Genomic DNA, 7,148 nt, shown 5'->3' with positions numbered 1-7,148 from the left:
CAGGCCGATCAAGAGTAATAGGGGATATGTTCACTCTGGATGTTGATCCTGTTCTGTGGCTAAGTAGCTCTTCAGGGCCTGAGGAGTATGGAAAAACTTAAGTCCATGAGGTGTTTGCAGTCTCAGCTTTGCCGGAAACAGCAGGGCCACTTGTCTCCCTTGTTCGTGTAGCCGAGAACATAGTGGTGCAAATTCTTTTCTTTGTTTTGTGACCTCCATGGAGAAGTCTTGAAAGAGTAGGAGTTTAGAGCCTTCGTGCAGTATCTCTTTTCGAGCCCGGTAGGCTTGTAGAATTTTGAGTTTCTCCTGGTAGTTCAGGCATCTGAATATGACCTGCCGTGGTCTGGGATTGCTTTGCTCTAGGCCTCTTTCCGGACCTATACGGTGGGCCCTTTCAACGTCTATGGGCAATATATCAGGGTGTATGCCTAGGAGTTTGGGAAAGGTGAGCGCCACAAACTCCAGCAGGTTCCTGCCTTTGACGGATTCTGGAATGCCTACTATGCGCAAATTATTGCGGCGGCTCCTGTTTTCTAGGTCATCGATACGGTCTTGTAGCAATTGTGACTTTTTTACCAGCTGTTTGATGGTGATGTCAGCTGACACTTGCCTATCTTCCACATCTGAAATTCGTGCTTCTGCTGCTGTAATTCTGGAGGCAAACTGACGCACCTCACAAGTTAATGTGTCTACTCCCGCCTGCAGGGAGTCCATTTTTGGAAGAAAAAATGATTTCAATTCGTGCAGTAGGGATTTATGATCTAGTACTGGTAGGGCCATCTGATCCGTTGGGTCAGGGGCGTCAGGATGAGTCTCTGTATGATTTTTTGGTTGTTTTTTATTATCTGTGTTTTTTGTCCTGTGTGACATCTCTGCTGGTGTGGGTGAAAGTTTGTGAAAGAACTTATCTACTTTCATTAACCCCCTCTGTCCCTTTGGGGTTGGTTTTGCACAGTAATGTTGTGTCTCTCTCTTGTTTATCAGTGGGTTGCAGCAGACCCTGGTAAACTGGTGCAGGGCAGATGTATGGATGTGTAGAGGCCTGGTGGAGCAGGTATTGTAGTATGTTACCGTGCTTGTGTGTTTCTGGTATTTAGCCAGTGAGGGTTCTCAGCGGTTCTGTAACTGCTATTTTGTCTCTTATTGTTTTCTAAGCCGAGGAAACACTGCTAGTTTTAGCAGGCGAGAGGTTTATAATGTCCTTAGCTTCCTGTGCAGCGTGTCTGTGTTTTGATACTGCTTGTAAAGACCTGCAAGAGTCTGGTTTTGACCTCGTGGCGCTGCTCGCTATCCTATGAGTGGAGTAGGATGTTTTTTAGGTATGTTGGTGTCCTTTCAGCCACGCTGTATCCCAAACTTTGCCAATCCCTGCCCCTCACTGTCCCAGAGCGTGTCTGTTTTATGTTATATGATTTTGTTATGGTCTTATTATAGTTTTAGTTTAGTTATGGCGCAGGTGCCTTTTAAGTTCACCGGGGTTCTTATCTCTCCCGGTTTCTGTTCCGCTCTGCTATGGCTAGAATAAGAGACCCCCGGTCTGTGTTTTCATCCGTTTTCTGCGGTGTATGCAATAGGTGTTGTCAGAGTTTTACCTTACTCCGTGTAGCAGGGTTCCTGTCTGCAGCGGAGGTGGCCAAGATGGCGGTGCGGTATATGCGGATAACTGTATCAGGACTCCCGGTCGCTGATCTGTTGGTGAGATCTGCACACTGCTGTATATAGTCGGCGAGGATGTATACGTCCCGACAAGTCCTTAGAGTGTGGGGCAAGGCGACAAAATAGGGTGAAATTGTGATAAATCCTTTTCTGCTGCACGGAGCTCTGTTCAAATGCAGCCGCCTCACAAGCCCGTCTACCGGAAGTCATGTTTGAGTTTTTATGTACCTTTAAGAATCAGAATATATTAGATAAAACAAAAAGAAGGTAGAAAGAAATTAGCATTAATAAAAAGGAAGATTGTTCCAGGGAATCTGATACAGGAAGCTAAATATTTATACCACTTTTGGCGCTAACTGGAGAAAATTTGGGAGTCGTCCAGGAAACTAAGAAAATATATCTTTATGATTTATTCCATGAAACAAACAGAGGAAGAACGAGTTTCACAGTGACTAGTGGGGGAGAGAGAATGAAATGGAATTAATCTTTTCTGGATACATTAGTAACATGAAAAATAGAAAGCCTAATAACACTTCAAAGGTTTAAAGAGACACTAAAAAGGGACTTTCCCTTATTGTGTTTCCAATAACTTCCATCTGCAGAGTTTAAAATGTATGTAAAAGTATTTGTTTATGTTTATTTTTGTATATGCAAAAGTCATTTCTGCTCATTAAAATCACAATATAATCAAACTGGCTGAGCTTCTAGGGCGAGATTACATATGTTGTGTATTTTTCAGTGTAACTGTTGAAACCCACGTCACCCGTAAGATCACCTTGCACATCGGGTGAATCACATAACACGCCACCATATGATATACTGGAGTAAGTCGGACAAACTGACAACGTTCAGAAATATACGCAACTATAAATTTCTGGCGTTGCCAGTATATTGCATTTGTAACTTAAAAAAATAAAGAGTAGTTTTCTTTAAATGTTAAATTCACACGTAAAAATGTAAACCGAAATAAAAAAATAAACCGACACGTCAAAACGCCATTCAAAACCGCCATCCCCCCACACAGCTAACATTAATAAAATGTATTAACCCCTAACCCGCCATCCCCCACATCGCAACTACTAAATAAAAATATTAACCCCTAAATTGCCATCCCCCACAATGCTAAGTATTTTATTAAACTATTAACACTTAACTGCCACCCCCCACAATGTATCTAATTAAACTATTATTCCCTAAACCGCCATCCCCCACAACGCAAAGTATTAAACTAATAACTAAGCCCCCTAACCTAACACCCCCTAACTTAACCTCAAATAAAATACACTTAAATAAAATGTAAAAAAGATACTAACTACCTTAAAAATAAAAAAAATAAAAAACTTAAATTACAAAAAAAAAATAACTAACTAAACTAAACTAACTAACCCTAAAATTACAGAAAAGAAATAACAAAGAAAGAAAAGAAAAAATAACATTACTAAAAAATAATAAATCCTAACCATTACAAAAAACCCCCACTAAAATTACAAAAAATAAAAAAAATTAATATTACAAAAAATAATAAACGAAATGATCCAAAATAAAAAAGTTATTCCTATTCTAATACCGTTAAAAAAAACAAAAAACGCCCCAAGATAAAAATAAACCCTAATCTACAAATGAACTACAAATAGCCCTTAAAAGTTAACAGCTCTTTTGCAAGTAAGTGGAGATTTTTACCAGAGGTACTTTCAGAATTTCATATTACCAAATAGTGCTATTGGTTTCCTTTTGGCATAATGATGTCACACTGGAAGTGATAAAGTTTATTTCAGATACAAATAAGGCACTAGTCTGATACTGAAGCAATGGCACAATGACCGAATGAAGAGGATGTCTGGGAAAGAAGATCTGAAGATAAGAAGATGAGAAGCTAAGAAGATGCATCAGATGGAAGATGGATGAAGACCTCCCCAAAAAGGGGCGGCAGAAGATGGATAAAGACTTCCCCACAGAGGGGCGGCAGAAGATGGATGAAGACTTCCCCACAGAGGGGCGGCAGAAGATGGATGAAGACTTCCCCACATAGGGGCGGCAGAAGATGGATGAAGACTTCCCCACAGAGGGGCGGCAGAAGATGGATGAAGACTTCCCCACAGAGGGGCGGCAGAAGATGGATGAAGACTTCCCCACATAGGGGCGGCAGAAGATGGATGAAGACTTCCCCACATAGGGGCGGCAGAAGATGGATGAAGACTTCCCCATAGAGGGGCGGCAGAAGATGGATGAAGATGGACCTCCGCCGCCTGGAGGAAGAAAGAAGAGGACCGCCGCCTCCATGAAGATGGGGAGCTGCCGCCTCCATGCAGATGGGCTCCCACTGCCGCAAGTATGAAGATGGGCCCCACCATAAAGAGGAGCACTGCAGTTGTGAATCACGTAGGAGCCTGATTAAATTTTGATGAGTACCATCTTTGGGGTATAGTTGTATTTATTTATTTTTTTAGTGTTTTTGTATTGTTTTTTTAGGTTATGTTTCTTTTTGGGGGGGTTTTAAAGAAAAAGAGCTTTGGTCTCTTTAGGGCAATGCCATACCAAATGCCCTTTTCAGAGCAACCATTTTTTAGGATACTTTTTTTATTACATTAGTTTTTTTTTTATTGGACAGCAAGACCTATGTTAACTTTAGTGCACTGCCCTATCAAATGCCTTTCTAAGTGCAAAGCCCATCCAAATGCCCTTTTCAGGGCAATTTCTTTTAGATTCATTTTATTTTTGGGCAGCAAAAGAGCTATGTTTACTTTAGGGCACTGCCCTGCTAAAGTTTCTTAGGATAGTTTTTTTTTTAGTTTAGGGTTTTTGTAAATTAGGGTTTTCTATATAGCAAGGGCGCGATCCGATATAGATCGCAGTTTGCGGCGCAAGCGAGGGAACCTGCATCGCCCGCAGTTTCAGCTCGCAACTCGAGCTATCCCATATATGGCGCCGTCAGATGCTAACGTGCCGTAAGTCTGACAAACCAGCGATGTCCAGAAATCTGCGCAAGTACAAATTTCTGGCGTCGCCAGTGACTTGCGGCACGTTAGAAACTGACGGCGCCTACAAAACCTGACTAAAGTCTAAATCACCCGCACTGTCTAACACGCCTCCCTAACATAGCCCGACACGTCTAACACGCCTCCCTAACATAGCCCGACACGTCTAACCCTCTATCCGCTATCCCCCCTCACTAGCCTAACAATAAAATATGTATTAACCCCTTAACCGCCGCTACCTAATAAAGTTATTAACCCCTAAACCGGCGCCAGCTATATTAAATCTATAACCCCCTAAAGTGAGCCCCTAACACCGCCGCCATCTACCTTACCTACCCCCTAAAGTGAGCCCCTACCCCGCCGCTATCTATTTTAAAATTATTAACCCCTAATCTAATCCCCCCACCCCGCCGCCATCTATATTAAATTATTCAACCCCTAAAATACTAAACTATCCCTACCACTAAACCTAAGTCTAACCCTACAAATAGCCCTGAAAATGGCTTTTTGCGTGGCATTGCCCCAAAGTAACAGCTCTTTTGCCAGCCCTTAAAAGGGCTTTTTGCGGGGCATGCCCCAAAGTAACAGCTCTTTTGCCAGCCCTTAAAAGGGCTTTTGGCGGGGCTTTGTCACAAAGTAAACTGCTCTTTTTCCTACAATCTACATCCCCCTACACCGCGGCCACCTATAATAAATGTATTAACCCCTAATCTAATCCCCCTACACCGCCGCCAGCTATATTAACTATATTAACCCTAATTATATTATGGTTAATATAGTTAATATAGTTATTATATTATATATATTAACTATATTAACCCTAATTATATTAGGGTTCATATAGTTAATATCGTTATTATATTATATATATATTAAGTATAATAACCCTATCTAACTCTAACATCCTAACTAAACTCTTATTAAAATAAATCTAATATTAATATTATTAATTCAAATATTCCTATTTAAATCTAAATACTTACCTATAAAATAAACCCTAAGATAGCTACAATATAATTAATAATTACATTATAGCTATGTTAGGGTTTATATTTATTTTACAGGTAAATTGTTAATTATTTTAACTAGGTCTAATAGCTATTAAATAGTTATTACCTATTTAATATCTACCTATTTAAAATAATTACCCAATTACCTGTAAAATAAATCCTAATCTAAGTTACAAATACACCTACACTATCAATAAATTAAATAAACTACAAATATCTATCTAAAAATACAATTAAATAAACTAAACTAAATTAAAAAAAAAAAAAAACACTAAATTACAAAAAATAAAAAAAAGATTACAAGATGTTTAAGCTAATTACACCTATTCTAAGCCCCCTAATAAAATAATAAAGCCCCCCAAAATAAAAAAAATTCCCTGCCCTATTCTAAATTAAAAAAAGTTCAAAGCTCTTTACCTTACCAGCCCTTAAAAGGGCCTTTTGTGGGGCATGCCCCAAAGAATTCAGCTCTTTTGCATTTAAAAACATATACAATACCCCCCCCATTACAACCCACCACCCACATACCCCTATTCTAAACCCACCCAAACCCCCCTTAAAAAAGCCTAACACTACCCCCCTGAAGATCTCCCTACCTTGTCTTCACCACACCGGGCCGAACTCCTCATCCAATTCGGGCGATGTCTTGCTCCAAGCGGCAAAGAAGAATTCTTCCTCCGGCGACGTCTTCCTCCAAGCGGCAAAGAAGAATTCTTCCTCCGGCGACGTCTTCCTCCAAGCGGCAGCAAAGTCTTCTTCCTTCCGGCAGCATCTTCCATGAAGCGGCATCTTCAATCCAATCAGCCAATCGGATTGAACTTGAATCTGATTGGCTGATTCAATCAGCCAATCAGATTTTTCTAACTTAATTCCGATTGGCTGATAGAATCCTATCAGCCAATCGGAATTCGGCGGACGCCATCTTGGATGACGTCATTTAAAGGTACCTCATTCGTCGTTCAGTCGTCGGCCGGGATGGATGCTCCGCGGTGGCGGAGCGAAGAAAGAAGATTGAAGATGCCGCTTCATGGAAGATGCTGCCAGAAGGAAGAAGACTTTGCTGCCGCTTGGAGGAAGACGTCGCCGGAGGAAGAATTCTTCTTTGCCGCTTGGAGCAAGACATCGCCCGAATCGGATGAGGAGTTCGGCCCGGTGTGGTGAAGACAAGGTAGGGAGATCTTCAGGGGGGTAGTGTTAGGCTTTTTTAAGGGGGGTTTGGGTGGGTTTAGAATAGGGGTATGTGGGTGGTGGGTTGTAATGGGGGGGTATTGTATATGTTTTTAAATGCAAAAGAGCTGAATTCTTTGGGGCATGCCCCACAAAAGGCCCTTTTAAGGGCTGGTAAGGTAAAGAGCTTTGAACTTTTTTTAATTTAGAATAGGGCAGGGAATTTTTTTTATTTTGGGGGGCTTTATTATTTTATTAGGGGGCTTAGAATAGGTGTAATTAGCTTAAACATCTTGTAATCTTTTTTTTATTTTTTGTAATTTAGTTTAGTTTATTTAAT

This window comes from Bombina bombina, chromosome 1 (genome assembly GCF_027579735.1).
Source record: "Bombina bombina isolate aBomBom1 chromosome 1, aBomBom1.pri, whole genome shotgun sequence".
Lineage (NCBI taxonomy): Eukaryota > Metazoa > Chordata > Amphibia > Anura > Bombinatoridae > Bombina > Bombina bombina.
Note: the sequence above shows the minus strand (reverse complement) of the source record.